This window comes from Balaenoptera musculus, chromosome 3 (genome assembly GCF_009873245.2).
Source record: "Balaenoptera musculus isolate JJ_BM4_2016_0621 chromosome 3, mBalMus1.pri.v3, whole genome shotgun sequence".
Classification (NCBI taxonomy): Eukaryota; Metazoa; Chordata; class Mammalia; order Artiodactyla; family Balaenopteridae; genus Balaenoptera; species Balaenoptera musculus.
The window spans coordinates 128,053,510-128,081,026 of NC_045787.1; positions in this window are offsets into that span (position 1 = coordinate 128,053,510).

Here is a 27,517-nt window from a genome sequence, read left to right on the forward strand (position 1 = left end):
TAATAAATTCTTATCAAATTCTATCAACATGCAACACCAGAAAAAGAGATGACAAGTTTCTCTTGGTAACCAAGAGTGTCAAAGACACTAGACACATTAGGAGAATCACAGTGGTTCCCAAATATTCTTATGTGACATAATAAAGGTAAGTGCTTAACACATAGCTCACACCCAGTAAATCACCTATTTTCTCAATTCTATAATACTAGTTTTTATAAATTTTTACTCTTTCTGAAATTAGAATGAGCCTTAAAATTGATGCATGCATTTAACGTGATACCCACAACTATTTTCTCTTGAAAACTTGTATTGAAATCAACAGGGTGTCTTATAATCAATAGTGTTTTAATTACATAATTAAGTAAAATAGTATTATTAAAAATGCTTCATCTCCTTTAAGAAATGACCAGATCTATACTCTCAGAAGTCTGAAAGACCTAGCTGACTGTCTGAAATGTCACCAAACTTTCCCTTTGAAGTTTTACTATGTCCTTGAGTCTCTCACCTTGATTCTTTACTGCCATCCCTATCTTCTAACTACTATTTTCTGATTACTTGCTCTGTTCCAAGTACAGTGCAAAATGCCTTATAAATATTTTATTTTACTGCATGCAGCCCTAAGGTGAAATGAAACATGAGGATATTGAGGCTTTGATGAGAAAACTGAGGTGCAGACAAGTAAACACGGCTCTAGTTCACAGTAGCTGATATATGGGTCAAGTTTAGGTGTGACTCCAAAGCTGTGATTCTTAACCATGACTGGAGTTCCTTGATTATAAGGAAAAGACTTCAACATGCAAAGCAATAATACAGTTCCCATAGGAATAACCTCAGAGTTAGAGCCTAGGGGAAAGCAGAGGAGGGGGTTATCCAAGTAGCACCAGGGAAATAAAATTATCAAAATCAAACTACATATTGTGTGCCTTCACAGGTATTTTTATATCAGTTCATAGTATATATTTTGAAGATGTACTTTAAATACAATGGAAAATAATATGCAAGGGAAAACAAGAGTGATATTGTAAAGAATATATTTAATATGTTTATTCCCTATATTTTTGCATTTTAAAAATAATAATTTAATAAAGTCTAGAGTGGGAAATATTTTGTTGGGACTACAATTCAAAATGTAACAGTTTCATCTTTTAAACAATGTGGTTGTGAAAATTGCTGGGGTAAAAACTGTAAATAATAAAGTTGTTAGGACACAGAAAAAAGAAAAACAAACAAACAAACCTAACAAAGGTAGACTAAGGAAGCAATAATTGACTAGTGTTCCTATGTTATGCTAAGTTTAAGTCACTTATCTGTTGCATCCATAAAATATCCTCAACCACACATACTTTATTCAGTTAATGCCTAGAACAACCCTGAGTCTCCATTTGCCTAAGATGGCTCTGGTTTATGCTGATGTCCCAAAGCAATTGTCAATACCCTCAAAATTGTCCCAATTTACATGATAAATTATATGGTCACCCTAATAATACTCAAGAACCTTAACTTTTTATTCTAACCCTGCCTATTATAAATCATAAAATATTTTTTAATCATCAGATTCTTCTATAAGGCAATTTACCCATGTGAAATATTTATTATAGCTCACTCAAAAAAAAAAAAAAAAAAGTAGCACCACGGAGTTGCAGAAGCTTAGAAGCTAAGTATAAGTTGATGTCTACCTCTCTCTACCAGAGCTCCTCTTTCTGAGAGTTCCTGCTTTTTTGACCCACAAAAATGTATTACAACCATAACTTGCCACTGCACCAGGCTTCTTGGAAAGAGAATGGGGTGGGCTATAACTTATAAGGAGAGATGAGACCTGCAAGTTGTTTATCAGCAAAATATCTCTCATCAGAAGCATGTCTGGCCAGCCACAATTTCTAAAATTTTTACAACTTAATAATTCCTTTGGACAAAGTCAATTTTTTCCTCTAGGTCCAGGTGTGGCCTAGTCAGAGTTTTCAACAGTTTTTATTAGGCACTCAACATTCCTTTCTCCTTTATTTATTCTTTATAGAACTCTACATATGTTCAGGTTGCTAAACTTTTCAAATATGACTCAAGGAAAGATGACCTTATCATCTAATCCAGGTACAGATTTTGATTGGTCCAAGCCAGCAGCCCATGGTCTTTTCTGGATGACTTACAGGGTTCAGAGGTGACCTCATTTGGTCTAAATGGAACATCTCGGTCTATGCTTGGTTGACTGGCTTCAATCTCAGTCTGTGTGTGTGTGTGTGTGTCTGTCTCTTTTCTACAGAAAGTAAACAACAAACCACATAAGTCACAAATATGAGTAGAAGTCACATTGTCACCACAAAGTAATCAGCATTACAATAAAATGAATACTGAGGAAGGCAGAATGGAGACATGGAAAAAACTGGATCCATGGTAACATTATTAAGCCTAACCCACCTCTGAACTTTCAGTTATAGACATAATAAACATACTATATTTTCAGCAGCTTTGAATCAGAGATTTTGTTACTTGCATCCAAAAGCATGCACGTGGATCCAGTGCTTGGGGAGGCATAAACAATCGATCAGAGCTAACATGGAAAAGGAAACTGTCTTAGTAAATGGCAGCAACATCAACCCAAATGGTCAAGCCCAAAATCTAGAAGTTATCTTTGGCTTTTTACAAATTATTTTTTACTTCAAATCTGTTAGAAACTTGTGTCTATTTGCCTCCAACATATTCTGCATTCTATCTACTTTCCTTGAACTCCATTCCAGCACAAGTATCCTGCAATTTGTTCCTGGCACATTACCATATGCACATAAATGGTCTCCCACTACCAATAATAACACACTCCAATTATTCTCATCTATGCCACTAAGATAATTTCAAAACCTTTTCATGGCTTACCATCACACTTGGAACAAAAGCTGTATTTTTTTAAAAATCAGGACACACAGATTCTTGCATGACCTGCCACCCACCTCTGCAACCTCTTCTCTTTTCCCAACATTTGTTCCATCTCAGCCATCTGGTCTCTTCACTGGTTTGCTTACATTTTTTCCTGCCCTAGGACCTGTACACTTTCTTCTCTACCTCAAATGCTTTTTCCATGGCTTTACATAGCTAAATCCTTCTCATCCTCCAAGTTTCAGCTTAAATATTATCTCTATCAAGAAACATTTATTGACCCCTTCATGTTTCAGCCCATGATTCTACCCCACTGTATTAAACACTGATCACATCATCCCATGTATTTCCTTTATTGCACTTGTCAAAACCTAGTTATATTTTGTTGTTTGTTTATATGCTTTTGTTTGCTTGTTTCTGTCTGTTTCTCAAGGAGATCAGCTCCATGAGAGAGGAATCTTAGTGGTTACATCTGTCTACCTAAGACACTGACTTAGGAGGTAACTGGTTATGGCAGGTTCAGAACCTGGCTGTAAATTCTTTGATACTCTTTCCACTGAGAGGTGGGATCTATGCTACTTGCTCTTCAATCTGGGAAAGCTTTAATAAATATGATACAGTGGAAGTGATGTTTTTGACTTTCAAGAGTAAGTCATGAAAGTCCCATGCAGCTTCTGCCTTGTTTGCTGGGAATGCTCACACATGGATCCCTGAGCTGCTATATAAAAGTTCATTACTCATGGACTACCATGCTGGAGGGGCCACACATAGGTGCATTGGTAGCTGATCCCTTTCTTTAGCCATCCCAATTCAGGATCCAGGTATGTGAGTAAAGAATCTATTCTCATTCAAGCCATCCCAGGTGAAGCCCTGGAAATTATAAAATCATAGAGCAGAGAAGAGCTGTCCTGGTGGTGCCTGTTCTGATTTCTGATGTGTGTAATCAATAAGCATAAGAAAATGATTGTTTTATGCCAGTAACATTTTAGGATGTCTTCTAATGTAAGGATGTTTTCTAATGTAAAAATAGGTATCTTGAACAAAGGCCCTGCAAATTTTGAAAAATATTTGTTGAATGAGGTTGACCACCCACCTTGTGGGGACACTCATCCAGAGACCTGGCTTCTAGTCCAAGCTCCATCACTAATATATTATCGAACCTTAGGAAAATCCTTCCCATCTACAGTTCTCAAGTTCCTCCCATGTGCATTGAGGTGATATGACTAGCTAAACTCTTAGGTCCTTTCCACTAAATTCTTAGTCTATAGATGAGAACTAAGGGTTTCAACAACAATTAAGAAAAGGTAAATAGCCAGGAATTAGGGGTTCTCTCTTCTTTGGGCATTACAATGAGCTTAAATGATGTGATCCTTAGAGTTCTCAGCTTGCTAGGGTGGAGGAAGGGATTTGACAAGGCAGTCATTTTCCTGAATCTTGTTATTCCCAAGGAAACCATGCCTTTGTCCCTAAAGCCGATCATGTGGGTGGAAAGGCTCAGCAGACAGATGGGTTAACTGGGGGGGGGGGGGGGGGGGGGGAGGGGCTGCAAATAAATGGCTTCTAAAGCCTTCCATTTTCTAACTAAACCATTTTCCTTGCTTCTTTCCAAGATCTTGCAATGTCTCTACAGTACTGACTCCAGAACTCAGAGGATGGAACTATGGCAGCAGCAAAAATGTAGTAGAAAGACTGCTAGGTCTGCAGGCTAAACCTGAAAGCTGGGAAGGCTTGACCAGTCACCACTCTGACCTTCTGCTGTGTAAGATGAGGATAATAACTCCTCTCCATTCTTCTTCATTAGGAAATGGAGGCGCCTTTTCCCAGGGCACACAGAATATCAAATGAAAATAGGATAAGAACATGGGTCTCCCAATTTGCAATCCAGTGCCATGTTATTGCCCCAAGATCCCAACCCCTCCCTTCATACATCACTCAGCATAGGAATGAGGTTCTAAAGAAGAGGAAGCATGGACAGTCAGGTATGAGGGATGTGAGCACATTTTTTCCACCTTTGGAATTTCTGTGAGATTATTCACTGGGACTAGATCTTGGAGTATGATTAGGTGAGGATCTAGAGAATAAAAAAATAATTCCTGGGAAAGGCCATTCCCATGATGAGTAGGAGTAGGGAGGGTGGTGGTCTTAGCTTGTAGACTTATTAGTTGCTATGGTTCAGACCCACCTGAACATAGAAGAAGCACATTCTGGGAAGAAGAACTAAGAATATTTGGGGGGAGGGCGGTTGAGGGGGCTATCATTTCAAAATTCATTAAGCAAACAGCTCAGCCTATACTATGTCCCCTGTTGCTTTAGAGTTCCCTGACCTTCCTTCTGCTAAGTTCAGATGTAGCCTCAGAATCTTTCTAATCCCAGAACAACAATAGCCATAGCCAGTAGATTAGAGCTATTTTATGAGACCAAAAATATTTTCTATCTCTGCATTCAGACTTCCTCAGAGGGAGGAAGTGATTCTGAATATGGCCTGATGTTCAGGAATCAAATACTTTCCAATTGCAGCTCCCTGTAAAAACATAAGGACAGATATGTGTACAATAAGAGGTATCCAAGGTGGAAATATTTTAATATAGTCGCACAATGTGACAAAAAACCCAGGTTGCCATTTCTGTGGTTCAATGCCCCTTGTATTACAGTGCAATGCTTTTAGGAATTCTATCTAATAAGGATGCAATGGCCTATAGTTAGAACAGGCTAGAATAGCTGTAAGAAACAAAATAAGTGGCAATAATTTTATATGATATGATTCTGTTTCATGTCACCTATTTGAATTTAAGAGAATTTTATAGAGGGACTTAGTATAGAACATGCAAAAATATTTTTCTACTTGGCTAGGTGATCTATATCATTCCTTTAAGCATAAAAATGAAAAAAAAGTGATCTATAAAATAAAGTACTATAAACATAAGTGATTATTACCATTAGTAGTCTCAGTGTACCTTTAATATTCTGATTTCCTTTCAAGGCAAATAAACTGGTAGAAGATGGATGTTTATCAGGCAACCAAACAAGTATTCCACATTATCACTTTAGCTAAAATAAATTTAACTCTAATCAATCTTCTGTTCGGAGAGAATGGGGTTAGAAATCAGAATGCAAGTGAAAGAAAGACACCACCATGTAAAGAAAAAAAAAAATACTGCATTTGAAATGTAGTTTACTGCTTATATGAGGGGTAGCCCAGCCATAATGAGGCAAGGAGAAAAAGAGGACAGGGCAAATGTATGGTGGTAAACACTCAGGCCACCATCCCCTTCTCCCATACACAGTACAGACATTACAAATTAATCACAGAGCTCTTTTCTGTTAAGAATTGGTGTGATCTCAGAATCCTTCTCCAAAAATAATCCAGACTGCTACAATGGCCAACTGGATTTGACATATGAGATAAGACCAATTTGCAGAAAGTTGGGTGCCAGTCACAGACTGGGAATTAAGATCCCTGTGTTCTAGTCCCAGTTTAGCCACTGATCTACTCTGTACTAAGGACTAATTTCTTCACTTTCTAGGTATTAACTGCCCCATTAGTAAACTGAGGTCAAAACCTTCAATATTGCCTATGCTAGAATCACCAAACTTCCCTCCCTGCCACCCCCCTGGAAGAGATCTTACAGATTAGCTAGGCTTGCCAAGCCACTGCAGGAAAGGGTGTGGGTGGCAGGGAATGTTTCCCTGCTACTTTTGTAAGGATATTTTAAATTCACAGTCAAATAAAAGTGGAATAATGTCATCTCAAATTATTACCAATTGCTTTCTTTCCTCCTGTAGCTGGTTTAACTCTAGCCATTGCAGCACTGTTAGAGAGAATTCCTTGGGGGCATCTCAGAAGGATGCAGTGGGTCCTGAGCAAATCTGGAAGCCTGAGTTTTGCTCCTCACCAGTTGTGTAACTTTGCTAAAATAATTTCTTCTCTAGGATGCTACCTGTTCCAAACATATCTATCCCTGTGTTCCATACTCTCAGCTCCTGAAAAGGGCACTCGAGTGTCCCACAGAACAAATGAGCAACCATATTGTTTCTCTCCTGTGAATCTAAAATATGATTCACAGAAACCGGAAGCCAATCCGTGGAAGGCTTTTTGGTGAGAGGTTACAGAGACAGGATTTGGGCAGCAATGTTGCTTCATGTTCAAAATGAGTAGGCAGAGATAAATGTTCAAGGGAGCACAAAGCAGAGGCCATTTAAGAGACTGAGCTATTTGCCTAGGTTCCAACTGTAGAGTTTGCTTTTTTTTTTTTGTTTAATTAATTTATTTATTTATTTTTGGCTGCATTGGGTCATTGTTGCTGCATGTGGGCTTTCTCTAGTTGCAGCGAGCATGGGCTACTCTTCGTTGTGTTGTGCAGGCTTCTCACTGCAGTGGTTTCTCTTGTTGCAGAGCACGGGCTCTAGGTGCACGGGCTTCAGTAGTTGTGGCACACGGGCTCAGTAGTTGTGGTGCACGGGCTCAGTTGCTCCATGGCGTGTGGGATCTTCCCTTACCAGGGCTTGAACCCATGTCCCCTGCATTGGCAGGCAGATTCTTAACCACTGCGCCACCAGGGAAGTCCTTGTATAGTTTTTATTTCTAGTTCAATTGAGGCTCTGAGGGGGCTCATTACCCATCCCTGGATTTGCTGAATTCTCTGCAACCTTACCACAAAGTGTCCTTTGTTTTAGCCTGCTCTTTGCAGCCTAATCATGTTCTGTTTAATGAGGGAAGCAGGATGGAGTGGCTGGGACTAAGAGAACTCTGAAGTCATGTTCATGAATCTATACTCATTTATTTCTATATGATGAATCCTATCCCTACCCTGAAGCTAACTCAATGTCAACCAGCAAGTTTCCTGTGGGAACCTTCTCTGCCCACAGCCTCTTCCTTCTTGGCCATTCCTTTTTTTAGAGCATGTAATTGAGTGTTGTGTGAACCCTCACCTCAATGTCCATTATGAGGTTTCCTTTGGTCCCAGTTTTCCTAGCATCATCAGCTTCCTCTGTGCCTTCTTCTTTTATATCTCTGCTTCCCTATCCTAGACTCCTTTCCCCAATAAATTTATCAATGCAAACTTAGCCCTCAATGTATTCACAATGACCCCTGAAGACTGACACATTTCTAAGAATCCCTTCTAATGTACTTATCTCAAGTAGTTTTCAAAAATCATTAAGGACACTGGCTCTGTGTTGGAACCCTCACCTCCATCAATTACTGGATATGCAGCTGTGGAGACATTATTTAATCTTTCTGAACCTCAGTTCCTTCATATTAAAATAAAGTTCTATCAGATCATGCAAAAACTTACATAGCACAGTTCTTTGGATATAATAGTCAATAAATGTCATCATTGTTGCCATCGTTACCATCATGATCCTTGGCTCAGCGTGCCTTTGCCTTGCTTCTAATGCCTACTCCAGGTTAGAACACAGCTCCATCATTGCCTCCCCTATGGGGCCTTTCTTGACCTTTCCTACTTCCTCATTTATTAAAGTATTTGTAACATTTAACACACTGCAAAGTGATACTTTATACATATGTTTCTTGTATGTGTATTTCTCCCCACCAAAGTATTTGTGGGTAAAAACATACAAATAAAAATATGTGGACTTCCCTGGTGGCGCAGTGGTTAAGAATCCGCCTGCCAATGCAGGGGACATGGGTTCAAGTCCTGGTCCAGGAAGATCCCACATGCTGCGGAGCAACTAAGCCAGTGTGCCACAACTCCTGAGCCTGCACTCTAGAGCCCATGAGCCACAACTACTGAGGACGCGTGCCACAACTACTGAAGCCCGTGATCCTAGAGCCCGTGCTCCACAACAAGAGAAACCACCGCAATGAGATGCCCTCCCGCCACAACAAAGAGTAACCCCCGCTTGCCGCAACTTGAGAAAGCCCGCGTGCAGCAACAAAGACCCAACACAGCCAAACATAAATATAAATAAAATAAATAAATTTTAAAAATATGTATGTAAAATATCGTATACTTCATATGTATGAGTTTTGCTCCACAATTGTGAGATCTTTAAGAGCAAGAACTTGTTGTGCCTGGCACTTTTTTCTTTCTCATCCTCAAAACAATTCATCGATGTACTTTTGATTTTACCACCTAAATGTATCTCAAATCCAGCTCTCTGGGCTCTTGACCTCTACTGAGATGAATAATTATGATGTTAATTAATGGTTATACAAGGGCTCCCAAATAGGTGTTCATATCCATTTACACAAAAGAAGTTAGGAGGATGGAAAGAGGTAAACTGCCCTAGAATCAAGGGATCCTTAGCTCACGGTTTACCAGCTTCAAAGCCTCCCATAGGAAAGCTTGTTCTGTTCTGTTTAAATAAAAGCTTGTTTATCCATTTCCTAGATGGATAACTCTATTTAATATATAACCCCCCCCCCTTCTTATTCAGCTAAAGTCCATCTTTCAACAACTTATATAATTGCTAGTTCAAATTCTTAAACCATTCTGGATAAGTCTCATCCTTTGTCCTTCTGATATCCCTCCAGACACTTGAAGTCAATGATCTTATCTCCATTTATTCTTCCTTCGAACATGAGCAATGCTGCCAAGTCTATCAGATTGCAGCAGAAATAATTAGAATGGCTGGGGAACTGTAACAGGGAAATATTCCAGGCAAGAACAAAGAGAGTCAGTCTCTTCAGCGGGGGAAATGGAGAGAGGTAAGTGTTACTTGATATGACAGAGGAATCTAAATGAAATGCCATAGGACATCTAATTGGGTGTTCCTTGCTACCTGGTCCTGTTGCCTACCAGGAAGGGGACACTAAATGAAATTAGCAGAGCCAAAATTTAAAGAAGACCAAAGGAAATCCTTCTCTACACAATGTGCAATTATCCACTACTGCAGGATATTATTGAGGCAAATTGAAGCAAAAAGAATTTGGAAAAGGATTAGGTGCTTATATGAATAAGAACAGCTTGTGCAGTTACTAGCAAGAATAATAATTACACGGCCAATTAGTCCCCTGGTGTCAGGGTATGCACTGAGCTCAAGCTGGGGTCAGAGAATGAAGTGCCTATAGAATAGTACAGTAGTATCCAATATCCTAGGTGCATTATCAGATTTTCCTTGACTAACTCTTCTGAAGAATCTAAGGCAAAACACTTCAGTTGGTAAAGTGTGAATTGCTTCAGGTTTGGCTTTTGCAATCTGGGTCAGAAATAGAAATGGCCTCTGAGAAATCTCCCTATGAAGATGTGGTACCAAAATCCTGAAACAACTTTTTAAAAATGGCAGAATGGGAAGGTGCAGGTCTTAGTTGTCTAAGGACCTGGGTTTCTGGTCCTGTTTCACATTAGCTGACTGGCTTGGCAAGATCGCCTACCTTTGTGAACTTCAGTTTCCTCATTTACAAAATGGCAGGCGCTATCCTAGCCTTGTCTATGTAAAATATAACCCTAGTTCCTCAGGCTTCATGCCTAGGTGGGTATCACCAAGAATAAACTGATTTTTAAATTTACATAGAATCAAGGGGCAAACCTACACAGAATACATAAAGGCAGTGAAAAGTTTGTGCTCCAGCTGCCCATGAGAAGAATGTCTGACTCTCACATACGTAACTTGGGGGCCCACGTGTCCTCATTGTTGACAATCACCCCCATCTTCATATGCCACGGAGCGACTGATGCTGACAACTCTCTCACGCAAAGGTCTTAGCTAGCTCTTTGCTCCCAAAGCTCCTACAACCAACCTTTCCTCAAGTCTCTACAACATGAAAGGCCCACCCTTAGATTCATATGTAACCTATGTGGGAAAACTTTTCTGTTTGATTCCCTTGGACAAGTTTCTTCAAGGTGAGGTCAAAGGGCAATGTGTATCTATGGGTAAAGTTCGGGAAGTGGGGACATGCTTTTAGCTTCATGCACTTCCTTCTCTTCATTCTGCCTCCCCACTCAAATGACCAAAAGAATCCGACGAGGGGAGAAATCCAAACCAGAAATGGAAATGAGGAAAGGATTGCACGTGCTCCAAAAAATTGGAAATATTTTGAAAGAAAAAATACAGAGAACACCAAAATGAGAGATGGACAAACTGACCCATAAATGACCACAGGTAAAGGATGTACTGACTTAGGAAATAAATGAATCTCCAGTGAACACCCACTTATCTATATTCCCTAATTTATAAAGGGACTAGAGGAAAAGAATAATTAACAAATGGCACATTTTCATTCTAGTAATGTATCTGGGAAGTATCCATATGGCATATTGGTGTTTATTCTATGTTCTACCCAAAGAATATGGGCACAGTAGTAGAATCTCCCCCAAAACACCACTCCTCAGTTAGAGACATGTTGTCCCAGCTAATATGGGGCTACTGCAAAGAACGTAAAGAAGGAACTTCTATGTCCAAGCTCTCTGGCTCAACCACTGCCCACCAAGCTCTTCTGCACACGTGGATGGATATTCCAACCATCAAGTAAAGCTACAATTTTTCCTTGTACAGTGTTTGTTGGTTTGGTTTATTTTTAAATCTGAATTTAGAAGATTCAAGTGCAGAAACACACAGAGTCTAATATTAAGTAGCTAAGCCTAAGATTCACTTTGGAAAGATGAGAGAAGAGAGAAAGATTTCTGAACAACTGGAAAGCTACAATGGTTCCAGTGAAAAACAAACCAGGGATAAAGAACAGCTGTCCCCTCCACTTCATAAATGTTGTTTCAGAGGTACAGACTTTTTAGATGACTCTAAAAATAAGGCGTCCAGACAGTTAATAACATGTGAGATGTGGGGAGGGGATGAAACTGTGGACACAAGATGTGTTATCCCCTACACCCTGCTCAAAGGCTTTAGCAAGTAAGGGGTCTTCCTCCACCTACTCTCACCAGGCACCAGGCTAACATCATTCTGAAAATAAAACCTAACCAAGATATACATATATATATATATATATATACATATATATATATATATACACACATATATATATACACATATATATATAGACACACACACCTATATATATATATATGTATGTATTTTAAAAAACCCTCTCATAAAATGGAGAAATACTCGTTCAAAATAAATCTAACTTAATGCCATTTAAAAAGAATAACTTATCATAAACATACAGGGATTATTTAGGTGTGCAATGATGTACAATATTAGGGAAACTATTCGTGTAATTTATCAATAAAGAGATCAAAATAGAAGTAGCATTCTCTCAAATGAGGCCAAAATTCAACTGACAAAATTCAACAGACATTAGAGATTAAAAAAAACACTTGGTAATTTATAAAAAGAGTACCACTATCTTAATATGGAAAAAAAGTGTATTTAAAATCACTGTCGACATCGTATTCAAGGTGAAACTATTATGGCATTCCAACTAAAACCTGAAAAAAAGAAAATAATGCTATCAACACTAGGTTATGGAAATTCTAGACATTAAGATTGGGTGAAATCATGTAAGATAAATGGAATACATATATGAAAATTATTAGAAAAGTCAAGGACAAAATTTCATTAACTACTGAAGTACTGTGAATAAGATGATTTATATAATGAGCCTAAGGGAAAATGGAATAATTATTAAATCTTACTAGAGTTTGGTAAGATAACTTGTTACAAAAAAAAAAAAAAAGAGAGAAAAAAATGCCTAGAATCCTGCAAAAACCAGTCAAAAATATGATTTTTAAAAATCATATTCATAGAGCAATCAAAATTAGAATATTCACTGTACTAAACTAAAAATGTGTAGGATACATTTGAAATTGACCTTTAATTAGAGACATAAAAGATGATTTGTAGAAGTGAAAATAATTGCTATTTTTTTAGTAGAAAAGTTCACAACTTTAAATATTTTAATTTTCTCCAAGTTTATTTTAAAATTCTGTATTATTCTTATTCTCAGTGAATCTCAATGGAAATTATGTTTTCTTCATAACTGAACAAAATGATTATAAAAGGGGTAAATGAGAAAGAAAAGTGAAGAAACCTTTCAAGGACAAACAATAGTGAGTAACTTACATTTCCGACCATTCAGAATATGTATAACAATTTAGTTAATAGAATTCTGGTAATGGCTACAGAATAAGCATTCAGATGAATAAAAGAGAAGTGAAATACATGAAGAGGGTTTTGTTTTCGTCAACTGTGACATCAGCTCCTGTCTGTTTAACTGGTCTTTTCACAGTAATAGAACACAAGTAGCCAGGGGAACAGCAAATCGTGGATGTCAAAATTGGTTCCCACCCAAGTCCCTCATCACATACACACAAAGGTTGCCACTGCTAATCCTGAAAGACTGAAAGTCTTATTGCTAAGTAGATTTAAACATGACCTAACACAAAAACTTTCAAGACAGGGCATTAACAGAAAGAATGTCCATCTAAAAGAATCTGGCACGACAGATGGTCGAAGGAAATAGCACTGAGGACCTAACAGTCGGGCGGTATTTTTTGTCAGCCAAGGCCAAAGGGAAACTGCAATGTGTTGTAGAGATTCATTTTCTGACAGTAGACATTACATAAATGCATATGCAGAGACCATTTTGTCTTTCATAGGGATTAAATTAAAGCAAGAATTTACCACATAAATCTAGGTATAAAGGACATTTAGTGACATAGTGCCTCTTTCCTCAAAGTGAAGCCCAGGGATCAGCAGCAATAGCATCACCTGGGGAGGGTTAGAAATGCAGAATACTGGGCCTCATTCCAGACCTCCTGAATCAGAGTCTTCATCCTAACCAGATCCCCAGGTGATTCATATGCATATTCAAACATTGATGTAGTGGACATAATGTCTTCAGCTCTGGTTTTACAATAGGATGTAAATCCTGGTCCTCTATGGGCCAGAGGGATTCCTTAGTGGAGAAGATCAGTAAGGGTTAGTCTATAGTTCTGATACTACCCACTCAGGACCAGGGTCATTTCTTATGGACAGCTGTTGAAGAACAGAACTAGAGAAAAGAATTGCGTGAGGGCAGAAGAGATCTTAGCAAATATTTGAACAGGCCTCTCACATGGAATAAGAAGAAATACAAGTTGTTTGTCATTAAGAGAGGTATGCCTAACACTGATTGCCGGAAACTGAAGATAAAACATTCCCTCGATGTAAGTAAGAATTATCTAACAAATCAGTACAAATGGAATAGCGTATCAGAGGGCTAATGTTACTTCTATTACCCCCACCACTATCTCAACCAGCAGGAATTAATTGCATCCTTATTCTGTTCAGCTGTTTTTGTTCTTAGGTATTTTACCTTTATATAACTGACCTTTTTAAATTGTTGTCAACTCACATGAAATTCAAAGATGTTAGATAATTTATCTAAGGTCAACCAGTTAGCAAGTGGTACAACTAGCATTCAAATCCAAGCCATACTTACTTCCACAATGATTCTGAAATTAGAGATACTGAAGAGGATCTTCATGCATCAGATAAACTAGGGACAACTTAATGCTTCCCAAACCCTACTTGCTAAGTACTGGAGCCATCCTAAGTACTTTTATTAAAATGTAGATTCTAGAGCCTCACTGCTGGAAAGTATATTATAGTTAGGTTGGTGGGGGTGGGTGGGTGGGAGAGGGGTGGAAAACATGCATATTTTGAAAAGTTCCTTGATATTTGGGATAGAGTTTTATTCTGTGCTTCCTCTGATCTAATTTAACACAGGTGTGGGACAAGGGAATGTGATGTACTACACAGCTAATAATTCTTCCCATATCAGTCCCTGGTTGTTACAAATAGTCGAAAGCACCCAGAGCCAAACAATTTCTCTAGAAAAACACATTTTTAAGTGCATTAGGTGTCCAAAAAAAGACAGAGTTGCTTTCAATTTTCTTTATTCTCATAAAGCTCATTAGCCAGAAATTATGCAAAAAATATACATGGAAAAATAGCTAGTCTTTGAATTCTGTCTGCTGAGATGTCTCAATATATGAATGAAGAAAAAAAGAAAACTCATATGAACTTAACAATCTAGTCAGTTTGAAGCCATAAGTGCACAAATCAGTTCAGTGTACTATGATGAAATACTTCCTGAATGGAGGAAGAACATGTTAATACCTAATATATGTTAGAAATGAACAGTGTTTTAATATTATAATCATCACCAGGAGACCTTCAAGATGGCAGAGAAGTGAGGTGTGGAGATCACTTTCCTCCCCACAAATACATCAGAAATACATATACATGTAGAATAACTCCTACAGAACACCTACTGAATGCTGGCAGAAGACCTCAGACTTCCCACAAGACAAGAAACTCCCCACGTACCTGGGTAGGGAAAAAGAGAAAAGAAAAAACAGAGACAAAAGAATAGGGATGGGACCTGCACCTCTGGGAGGGAGCTGTGAAGGAGGAAAAGTTTCCACACACTAGCAAGCCCCTTCACTGGCAAAGACAGGGGGTGGGGGGTGTGGGGGGGGAAGCTTCAGAGCCAGGGAGGAGAGCGCAGTAACAGGGGTGCAGAGGGCAAAGCAGAGAGATTCCCTCACAGAGGACCGGTGCTGACCAGCACTCACCAGCCTGAGAGGCTTGTCTGCTCACCTGCCAGGGCGGGCAGGGGTTGGGAGCTGAGGCTCAGGCTTCAGAAGTCAGATCCCAGGGAGAGGACTGGGCTTGGCTGCGTGAACACAGCCTGAAGGGGGCTAGTGCACCACAGCTAGCTGGAAGGGAGTCTGGGAAAAAGTCTGGACCTGCCTAAGAGGCAAGAGGCCATTGTTTAGGGGTGCATGAGGAGAGGGGATTCAGAGCACCGCCTAAATGAGTTCCAGAGATGGGCGTGAGCTGTGGCTATCAGCATGGACACCAGAGACGGGCATGAGATGCTAAGGCTGCTGCTGCAGCCACCAAGAAACCTGTGTGCAAGCACAGGTCACTATCTACATCTCCCCTCCCGGGAGCCTGTACAGTCCACCACTGCCAGGGTCCCGTGATCCAGGGACAACTTCCCCGGGAGAACACACGGCGCACCTCAGGCTGCTGCAACATTATGCTGGCCTCTGCAGCTGCAGGCTTGCCCCACATACCCTACACCTCCCTCCCACCGGCCTGAGTGAGCCAGAGCCCCCGAATCAGCTGCTCCTTTAACCACCTCCTGTCTGGGCGGGGAACAGACGCCCTCAGGCGAACTACACGCAGAGGCAGGGCCAAATCCAAAGCTGAACCCCAGGAGCTATGCGAACAAAGAAGAGAAAGGGAAATTTCTCCCAACAGCCTCAGGAACAGCAGATTAAATCTTCACAATCAACTTGATGTACCCTGCATCTGTGGAATACCTGAATAGACAATGAATCATCCCAAAATTGAGGCGCTGGACTTTGGGAGCAAAGACATATGTATTTTTTTACTTTTTCTCTTTTTGTGAGTGTGCATGTGTATGCTTCTTTGCGTGATTTTGTCTGTATAGCTTTGCTTTAACCATTTGTGCTAGGGTTCTGTGTATCCGTTTTTTTTGGTTTGTGGGTTTCTTGTTTTTTTGGTTTTTTGTTTTTTTAGTATACTTTTTAGCACTTGTTATTATTGGTGGATTTGTTTTTTGGTTTGGTTGCTCTCTTCTTACTTTCTTCCTTTTTTTTGCTTTTTTTAAAATTACTTTTTAATTTTTTTTATTTTTAATAATTATATTTTATTTTAATAATTTTTTTCCCTTTCTCTCTTGCTTTCTTGCTTTCTTTTATCCCTTTTCTTCTGAACCATGTGGCCAAAAGGGTCTTGGTGCTTCGGCTGGGTATCAGGCCTGTGCCTCAGACGTGGGAGAGATGAGTTCAGGACATTGGTCCACCAGAGACCTCCCAGCTCCACATAATATCAAATGGTGAAAGCTCTCCGAGAGATCTCCATCTCAACACTAAGACCCAGCTCCACTCAACGAGCAGCAAGCTACAGTGCTGGACACCCTATGCCAAACAACTAGCAAGACAGGAACACAAACCTACCCATTAGCAAAGAGGCTGGTTAAAATCATAACAAGGTCACAGACACCCCAAAACACGACACTGGATGCAGTACTGACAGCCAGAAAGACAAGATCCAGCCTCATCCACCAGAACACAGGCATCAGTTCCCTCCACCAGGAACCCTACACAACCCACTGAACTAAACTTAGCCCCTGGGGGCAGACACCAAAAACAACAGGAACTATGAAACTTCAGCCTGTGAAAGGAAACCCCAAACACAGTAAGTTAAGCAAAATGAGAAGACAGAGAAAAACAGCAGATGAAGGAGCAGGGTAAAAACCCACCAGACCAAACAAATGAAGAGGAAATAGGAAGTCTACCTGAAAAAGAATTCAGAGTAATGATAGGAAAGATGATCCAAAATCTTGGAAAAATAATGGAGAAAATACAAGAAACGTTTAAATAGGACCTAAAAGAACTAAAGAGCAAACAAACAATGATGAAAAACACAATAAATGAAATAAAAAATTCTCTAGAAGGAATCAATACAAAATAACTGAAGCAAAAGAATGGATAAGTGACCTGGAAGATAAAACTGTGGAAATAACAACTGCAGAGCAGAATAAAGAAAAAAGAATGAAAAGAATTGAGGACAGTCCCAGACACCTCTGGAACAACATTAAACGCATCAACATTCGAATTATAGGGGTCAAAGAAGAAGAGAAAAAGAAAGGGACTGAGAAAATATTTGAAGAGATTATAGCTGAAAATTTCCCTAATATGGAAAAGGAAATAATAAATCAAATCCAGGAAGCACAGAGTGTCCCATATAGGACAAATCCAAGGAGAAACATGCCAAGACACATATTAATCAAACTATCAAAAATTAAATACAACGAAAAATTATTAAAAGAAGCATAGCACAAGCCTCTTAGATAGCCTCATGCACCAGAGGGCAGACAGCAAAAGCAAGAAGAACTACAATCCTGCAGCCTGTGGAACAAAAACCACATTCACAGAAAAACAGATGAGATGAAAAGGCAGAAGGCTATGTACCAGATGAAGGAACAAGATAAAACCCAAGAAAAACAACTAAATGAAATGGAGTTAGGCAATCTTCCAGAAAAAGAATTCAGAATAATGATAGTGAAGATGATCCAGGACCTTGGAAAAAGAATGGAGGCAAAGATCAAGATGATGTAAGAAATGTATAACAAAGATGTAGAAGAATTAAAGAACAAACAAACAGAGATGAACAATAAAATAACTGAAATGAAAAATACACTAGAAGGAATCAATAGCAGAATAACTGAGGCAGAAGAATGGATAAGTGACCGGGAAGACAAAATGGTGGAATTCACTGCTGCGGAAAAGAATAAAGAAAAAAGAATGAAAAGAAATGAATAGAGCCAAAGAGACCTCTGGGACAACATTAAATGCAACAACATTTGCATTACAGGTGTCCCAGAAGGAGAAGAGAAAGAGAAAGGGCCCGAGAAAATATTTGAAGAGATTATCGTCTAAAACTTCCCTAACATGGGAAAGGAAATAGCCACACAAGTCCAGGAAGTGCAGAGAGTCCCATACAGGATAAACCCAAGGAGAAACACACAGGAACAAGACAAGGATGTCCTGATCTTGAGGGGGAAAAAACGGAGCTGGAGGAATCAAACTTCCTGACTTCAGACTATACTACAAAGCTACAGTAATCAAGACAATATGGTACTGGCACAGAAACAGAAATATAGATCAATGGAACAGGATAGAAAGCCCAGAGATAAACCCATGCACCTACTGTCAACTAATTTATGACAAAGGAGGCAAGGATATACAATGGAGAAAAGACAATCTCTTCATTAAGTGGTGCTGGGAAAACTGGACAGCTACATGTAAAATAATGAAATTAGAACACTCCCTAACACCATACACAAAAATAAACTCAAAATGGATTAGAGACCTAAATGTAAGACCGGACACTATAAAACTCTTATAGGAAAACAAAGGAGGAACACTCTTTGACATAAATCACAGAAAGATCTTTTTTGATCCACCTCTTAGAGTAATGGAAATAAAAACAAAAATAAACAAATGGGACCTAATGAAACTTCAAAGCTTTTGCACAGCAAAGGAAACCATAAACAGGACAAAAAGACAACCCTCAGAAAAAGACAACCCTCAGAAAACTGGGCAGAAGACCTAAACAGACATTTCTCCAAAGAAGACATACAGATGGCCAAAAAGCACATGAGAATCTCCTCAACATCACTAATTATTAGAGAAATGCAAATCAAAACTACAATGAGGTATCACCTCACATCAGTTAGAATGGACATCATCAGAAAATCTACAAACAATAAATGCTGGAGAGGGTAGGGAGAAAAGGCAACCCTCTTGCACTGTTGGTGGGAATGTAAATTGATACAGCTACTATGGAGAACAGTAAGGAAGTTCTGTAAAAAACTAAAAATAGAATTACCATATGACCCAGCAATCCCACTACTGGGCATTTACCCAGAGAAACCATAATTCAAAAAGACACATGAACCCCAATGTTCAATGCAGCACTATTTACAATAGCCAGGTCATGGAAGCAACCTAAATGCCCACTGACAGACGAATGGATAAAGAAGAAGTGGTATATATATACAATGGAATATTACTCAGCCATAAAAAGGAATGAAATTGGGTCATTTGTAGAGACGTGGATGCATCTACAGACTATCATACAGAGTGAAGTAAGTGAGAAAGAGAAAAACAAATATCGTATATTAACGCATATATCTGGAACCCAGAAAAACTGTACAGATGAACAGGTTTGCAGAGCAGAAACTGAGACACAGATGTAGAGAACAAATGTATGGACACCAAGGGGGGAAAGTGGCAGGGAGTGGGGCTGGTGGTGTGATGAATTGGGAGATTGGGATTGACATGTATACACTGATGTGTATAAAATGGATGATTAATAAGAAAATAAATAAATAAATAAACATTAAAGAAAAAAAAAAAAAGCAGCACAGGAAAAAGAACAAATAACATACAAGGGAATCCCCATAACGTTAACAGCTGATCTCAAGCCAGAAGAGTGGCAGGACATATTTAAAGTGATAAAAGGGAAAAACTTATAACCAAGATTTCTCCACCCAGCAAGGATCTCATTCAGATTCGAAGGAGATGTTAAAACTATTAAAGACAAGCAAAAGCTAAGAGAATTCATTACCACCAAACCAGCTTTACAACAACTGCTAAAGGAACTTCTCTAGGCAGGACACACAGGAGGAGGAAAAGACCTACAATGACAAACCTAAAACAGTTAAGAAAATGGTAATAGGAACACACACATCAATAACTACCTTAAATGTAAATGGATTAAATGCTCCAACCAAAAGACATAGACTGGCTGAATGGATACAAAAACACGACCTGTATATATGCTGTCTACAAGAGACCCACTTCAGACCTAGGGACACATACAGACTGAAAGTGAGGGGATGGAAAAAGTTATTCCATGCAAATGGAAATCAAAAGAAAGTTGGAGTAGCAATTCTCATATCAGAAAAAAATAGACTTTAAAATAAAGACTATTACAAGAGACAAAGAAGGACACTACATGATCATCAAGGGATCAATCTAAGAAGAATATATAACAATTGTAATTATTTATGCACCCAACATAGGAGTGCCTCAATAAATAACGCAAATGCTAACAGCCATAAAAGGCAAAATCGACAGTACCACAATAATAGTAGGGGACTTTAACACCCCACTTTTACCAATGGATAGATCAACCAAAATGAAAGTAAATAAGGAAACATAAGCTTTAAATGACACATTAAACAAGATGAAGTTAATTCATATTTATAGCACATTCCATCTAAAAACAACAGAATACACTTTCTTCTCAAGTGCTCATGGAACATTCTCCAGGATAGATCACATCTTTGATCACAAATCAAGCCTTGGTAAATTTAAGAAAATTGAAATAGTATGAAGTAAATATCCTGACCACAATGCTATGAGACTAGATATCAATTACATGAAAAAAATCTGTAAAATATACAAACACATGGAGGTTAATGAATACAGTACTAAATAACCAAAAGATCACTGAAGAAATCAAAGAGGAAATCAAAAAATTCCTAGAAACAAATGACAATGGAAATACGATGACCCATAACCTATGGGATACAGCAAAAGCAGTTCTAAGAGGGAATTTTATAGCAATCCAACCCTATCTCAAGAAACAAGAAACATCTCAAATAAACAACCTAACCTTACATCTAAAGCAATTAGAGAAAGAAGAACAAAAACCCCCAAAGTTAGCAGAAGGAAAGAAATCATAAACCTCAGATGAGAAATAAATGAAAAAGAAATGCAGGAAACAAGAGCAAAGATCAATAAAACTAAAAGCTGGTTCTTTGAGAAAATAAACGAAATTGATAAACCATTAGCCAGACTCATCAAGAAAAAAAGGGAGAAGACTCAAATCAATAGAATCAGAAATGAAAAAAGAGAAGTAACAACTGCCACTGCTGAAATACAAAGGATCATAAGCAATTACTACAAGCAACTATATGCCAATAAAATGGACAACCTGGAAGAGATGGACAAATTCTTAGAAAAGCACAACCTTCCAAGACTGAACCAGTACGAAACAGAAAACATAAACAGACCAATCACAAGGAGTGAAATTGAGACTGTGATTAAAAATCTTCCAACAAACAAAAGCCTAGAACTAGATGGCTTCACAGGTGAATTTTGCCAAACATTTAGAGAAGAGCTAACACCTATCCTTCTCAAACTCTCCCAAAATATAGCAGAGGGAGGAATACTCCCAAATTCATTCTATGAGGCCACCATTACCCTGGTACCAAAACCAGACAAAGGTGTCACAAAGAAAGAAAACTACAGGCCAATATCACTGATGAATATAGATGCAAAACTCCTCAACAAAATACTAGCAAACAGAATCCAACAGCACATTAAAAGGATCATACACCATGATCAAGTGGGGTTTATTCCAGGAATGCAAGGATTCTTCAATATATGCAAATCAATCAACGTGATACACCATATTAACAAATTGAAGGAGAAAAACCATATGATCATCTCAATAGATGCAGAGAAAGCTTTCGACAAAATCCAAAACCGATTTATGATAAAAACCTTCCAAAAAGTAGGCAAAGAGGGAACTTACCTCAACATAATAAAGGCCATATATGACAAACCCACAGAAAACATCGTTCTCAGTGGTGAAACACTGAAACCATTTTCACTAAGATCAGGAACAAGACAAGGTTGCCCACTCTCACCACTATTATTCTACGTAGTTTTGGAAGTTTTAGCCACAGCAATCAGAGAGAAAAAGAAATAAAAGTAATACAAATTGGAAAAGAAGAAGTAAAGTTGTCACTGTTTGCAGATGACATGATACTCTACATACAGAATCCTAAAGATGCTACCAGAAAGCTACTAGGACTAATCCATGAATTTGGTAAAGTAGCAGGATATAAAATTAATGCACAGAAATCTCTTGGATCCCTATACATTAATGATGAAAAATCTGAAAGAGAAATTAAGGAAACACTCACATTTAGCATTGCAACAAAAAGAATAAAATACCTAGGAATACCTAGTAATGAACCTACCTAAGGAGACAAAAGACCTGCATGCAGAAAACTATAAGACACTGATGAAAGATATTAAAGATGATACAAACAGATGGAGAGATTTACCATGTGCTTGGACTGGAAGAATCAACATTGTGAAAATAAGTATACTACCCAAAGCAATCTACAGATTCAATACAATCCCTATCAAACTACCAATGGCATTTTTCACAGAACTAGAACAAAAATACCACAATTTGTATGGAAACATAAAAGACCCTGAACAGCCAAAGCAATCTTGAGAAAGAAGAACAGAGCTGGAGGAATCAAACTCCCTGACTTCAGACAATACTACAAAGCTACAGTAATCAAGACAGTATGGTACAGGCACAAAAACAGAAACATAGATAAATGGAATAGGACAGAAAGCCCAGAGATAAACCCATGCACCTATGGTCACCTTATTTTTGATAAAAGAGACAAGAATATACAATGGAGAAAAGACAGTCTTTTCAGTAAGTGGTGCTGGGAAAAATGTACAGCTCCATGTAAAAGAATGAAATTAGAACACTCCCTAACACCATACACAAAGTAAACTCAAAATGGATTAAAGACCTAAATGTAAGGCCAAACACTATAAAACTCTCAGAGGGAAACATAGGCAGAACACTCTATGACCTAAATCACAGCAAGATCCTTTTTGACCCACCTCCTAGAGAAATGGAAATAAAAACAAAAATAAACAAATGGGACCTAATGAAACTTAAAATCTTTTGCACAGCAAAGGAAACCATAAACAAGATGAAAAGACAACCCTCAGAATGGGAGACATTATTTGCAAATGAAGCAACTGACAAAGGATTAATCTCCAAAATTTACAAGCAGCTCATGCAGCTCAATATCAGAAAAACAAACAACCCAATCCAAAAATCAGCAGAAGACCTAAATAGACAGTTTTTCCAAAGCAGATATACAGATAGCCAAAAAACACTTGAAAGAATGCTCAACATCAGTAATCATTAGAGAAATGCACATCAAAACTAAAATGAGGTATCACCTCACACTGGTCAGAATGGCCATCATCAAAAAATCTACAAACAATAAATGCTGGAGAGGGTGTGGAGAAAAGGGAACCCTCTTGCACTGTTGGTGGGAACGTAAGTTGATACAACCACTACAGAGAACAGTATGTAGGTTCCTTAAAAAACTACAATATGACCCAGCAATCCCACTACCGGGCATATACCCTGAGAAAACCATAATTCAAAAAGAGTCATGTACCACAATGTTCATTGCAGCTCTATGTACAATAGCCGGGACATGGAAGCAACCTAAGTGTCCTTCGACAGATGAATGGATAAAGAAGATGTGGCATATATATACAATGGAATTTTACTCAGCCATATAAAGAAATGAAATTGAGTAATTTGTAATGAGGTGGATGGACCTAGAGTCTGTCACACAGAGTGTTGTAAGTCAGAAAGAGAAAAACAAACACCGTATGCTAACACATATATATGGAATCTAAAAAAAAAAAAAAAATTGGTTATGAAGAACCTAGGGGCAGGATAGCAATAAAGATGCAGATGTAGAGAATGGACTTGAGAACACAGTGTGGGGGGAAAGGTAAGCTGGGACAAAGTGAGAGAGTGGCATAGACTAATATATACTACCAAATGTAAAATTGATAGCTAGTGGGAAGCAGCCACGTAACACAGGGAGATCAGCTCGGTGCTTTGTGACCACTTAGAGGGGTGGGATAGGGAGGGTTGGAGGGAGACGCAAGAGGGAGGAGATATGGGGATATATGTATGTGTATAGCTGATTCACTTTGTTATAAAGCAGAAGCTAACACACCATTGTAAAGGAATTATACTCCAGTAAAGATGTAAAAATAAAAAAAAAATCATCACCTACAACCAGTTTCATTTTCTACTCAAAGGAAGATTGTTTCTCTCTAGACAAATGTTATCTTTTCTTGTACATGATCAACAACATCATCACCCTGAATAACTTCTCATTGAAAATAGGTACAGTGGAAAAAATAGAAATATTTTTAAAAGATAGACCTCTATTAAATTTCATTTCCATCACCTATTAACTATCTATATACTTGGACAATTTCCTTAATTTCTTTGGGAGGTTAGAATAATAGTTCTTCCTCAAATAAATGTTTTGACCTTCATATGTAATTTATGTAAAATATTTTTTATAGCACTTAGCACACTGTAACCATTCAGCAAGTGCCATTTTTCAAATTCCCCCTTTTGGCTAGAGCGGTGGAAAAATGGGAGGATGTCTCTCATGTATGGTACCCAGACCCTCCAAATAAACGCTGCTTTGTAAAGAGGCTTCCTGTCTTGAGCCAACAGAATGGTCCTCTAGTCCTTGAATTATGCATAAGACAGTTTGAATTCAGGTACGAATGTCATGTGAATCTAAGAATGGGCTTGGTTTTTAATGCTTGGGGAGAGGTGCAGGGTACTTGTACATATGAGGTCTATAGTGCCTGGCCTCTCTTAACAAGAGTCATGGGTGTACATTTAAGCCTCATAAAGGAAAGCTTTTTGGCCCTCTAACATCCTGATGGAGGAAGGTACATACACTTCAGTCTGTGCTAAAGCACCAAATAGAACTTGTGGACAAAACTGCCATCTTTGCTATGAGTGGACGAGGTGGCCCAGCATCCTGGGGGACCTGAGTTTTGTGGAACGATGCCTACTTCTTCCCACTGCACACATTACTCTCTTGGAGTGGTAAGAACATGACCCATATTCTCCCCTGAGTTCAAGGCCCTCCTTTTCCTTCCACTGGGTCTGTAATTGGCAGGAATTATCATTACGATTTATTTTTTAAAAATTCTTGTCTAGAGAATCTTGTATTCCATGTGAGAACCCACTCAGTTATAGGAAGAGAGTTAATTCTTAGTTTCAAACTTGGAACTACAAAATGTGTCTCTAACTCACCTGAAATATCACCAAAGCAAATTTACGTGGCTCTGTGAGCAAAAGCAAAAACATCAAACAATGTCTGCCCCAAAGCAGTCTTTGCCCCACACTCCCCAGTGTGTGCTTGGCCCTGCATGTTGGAAGAGAACCCAGTCTCCAGCAAGCCTGGTTTGCTCCTTTAGCTCAGGAAATGGCCCATTTTCTCCCCATGATTTTACACTGAGGGGCTGAATCCCTTGTTTCTTGGGGCCCTTTCAGACCTGACTGTGCATGGGCCAATAATTCCATTAGTTTTTTTCCATTTGTTAACATTTTTGATGAACTTGGACTGTCATTTGTTACCATCTCATCACCCTTTCTCCCACTTAACTTAGCCTTATAAATCAGTGAATCTCTAAATCCAGCTCTTATTCTTTTGTTCAATTCCAAGTTGGCTTGAACACTCCTAGGTAAGTAAGTTCAAGGACAGGGCTGCAGATCAGATGTCCCTGGGCATATGATAAGAAAGCATGCCCTTTTCCCATGACATATGGTTGGAGCTGAGCCCCTACCACTCCATCTCCTGGATATAGGTAGTGATAACTTGCACAAGATATGCTGGGGACCTGTCAAAGAGTATTAGAAACATAAATGTGGGTGAATCTCCTTAGAAGACCAACTTCACTGTCCTCAATTTGAGTAAGCCCTGAGCCATCAATACTACTTGGGAACTGCTCTTAAATATTTAAACTACCTAATGCAAGTGAGAAGGGCTCACTTTTTGTTTGTTTGTTTGTTAACCCTGCATGCTTCCTAATCAGCCTTAGAATTAAGGCTTACAACTAGAATCTGTTTCACTTACTCAGAAAATATATATTGAGTGCTGACTGATGCAAACACTGTGTAAGACATTTTACATTCATTAACCTGTTTAATATTCCTAAGCACTCTACTTTGTAGATAGTATTGTCATCTTTACAGATGAGGAAACAAAGATGTGGAGAGGTTAAAGAGCTTGTCCATGTTTGCTCAGCTAGTGGATGGCAGATCTGGAATATGAACTAAAAGCCTGTGGTTTTTCTAGAATATTAAATTGCTCTACTAGAAATTTCATTTTCAGTCTATAGGAGTTAGATGTATTAAAAGCCCCTTTTAAAAAATTTCAGGGACTTCCCTTGTGCTCCAGTGGGTAAGACTCTGTGCTCCCAATGCAGGGGGCCCAGGTTTGATCCTTGGTTGGGGAACTAGATCCTGCATGCATGCTGCAACTAAGAAACGTGTATGCCGCAACTAAGAAGCCCACATGCCACAACTAAAGATCCTGCATGCCACAACTAAGACCTGGCGCAGCCAAAATAAAAAAATATATATATATTCAAAGCTCATGGGTTCTTCCTTATTCATATGATATGTTTTTTAATTGAAGTATAGTTGATTTACAATATTATATTAGTTTCAGGTATACAACATAGTCATTCACTATTTTTATAGGTTATACTCCACTTAAAGTTATTACAAAATAATGGCTGTATTTCCCTGTGCTATACAATGTATCTTTGTTGCTTATCTATTTTATACATAGTTTGTATCTTTTAATCCCCTATCCCGCTTTGCTCCTTCCCCCTTTTCCTCTCCCTTCTGGTAACTACTAGTTTGTTCTGTGTATCTGGCAATCTGTTTCTATTTTGTTACATACATTTGTTTGTTTTATCTTTTTTAGATTCCACATATAAGTGATAAAAGAGAGTATTTGTCTTTCTCCGACTTATTTCATGAAGCCTAATACCATCTAAGTTCATCCACATTTTTGCAAATAGCAGAATTTCATTCTTTTTTTATGGCTGAGTAATATTCCACTATGTATATATACCACGTCTTCTTTGTCCATTCATCTGTTGATGGGTACTTGGGTTGTTTCCATATCCTGGCTATTGCAAATAATACTGCTATGAACATTGGGGTGCATGTATCTTTCCCAATTAGTGTGTTCATATTTTTCAAATATATACCCAGCAGTGGGATTACTGGATCATGAGGCAGTTCTATATTTAGTTTTTCGAGGAACCTCCATATTGTTTTCCACAGTGGCTGCACCAATTTACATTCCCACTGACAGCGTACAAGGGTTCCCTTTTCACCACATCCTTGCCAGCATTCGTTATTTGTGGGCTTTTTCATTACAGTCATTCTGACATGTGTTAGATGATATCTCATTGTGGTTTTGATTTGCATTTCTCTGATGATTAGTGACGCTGAGGATCTT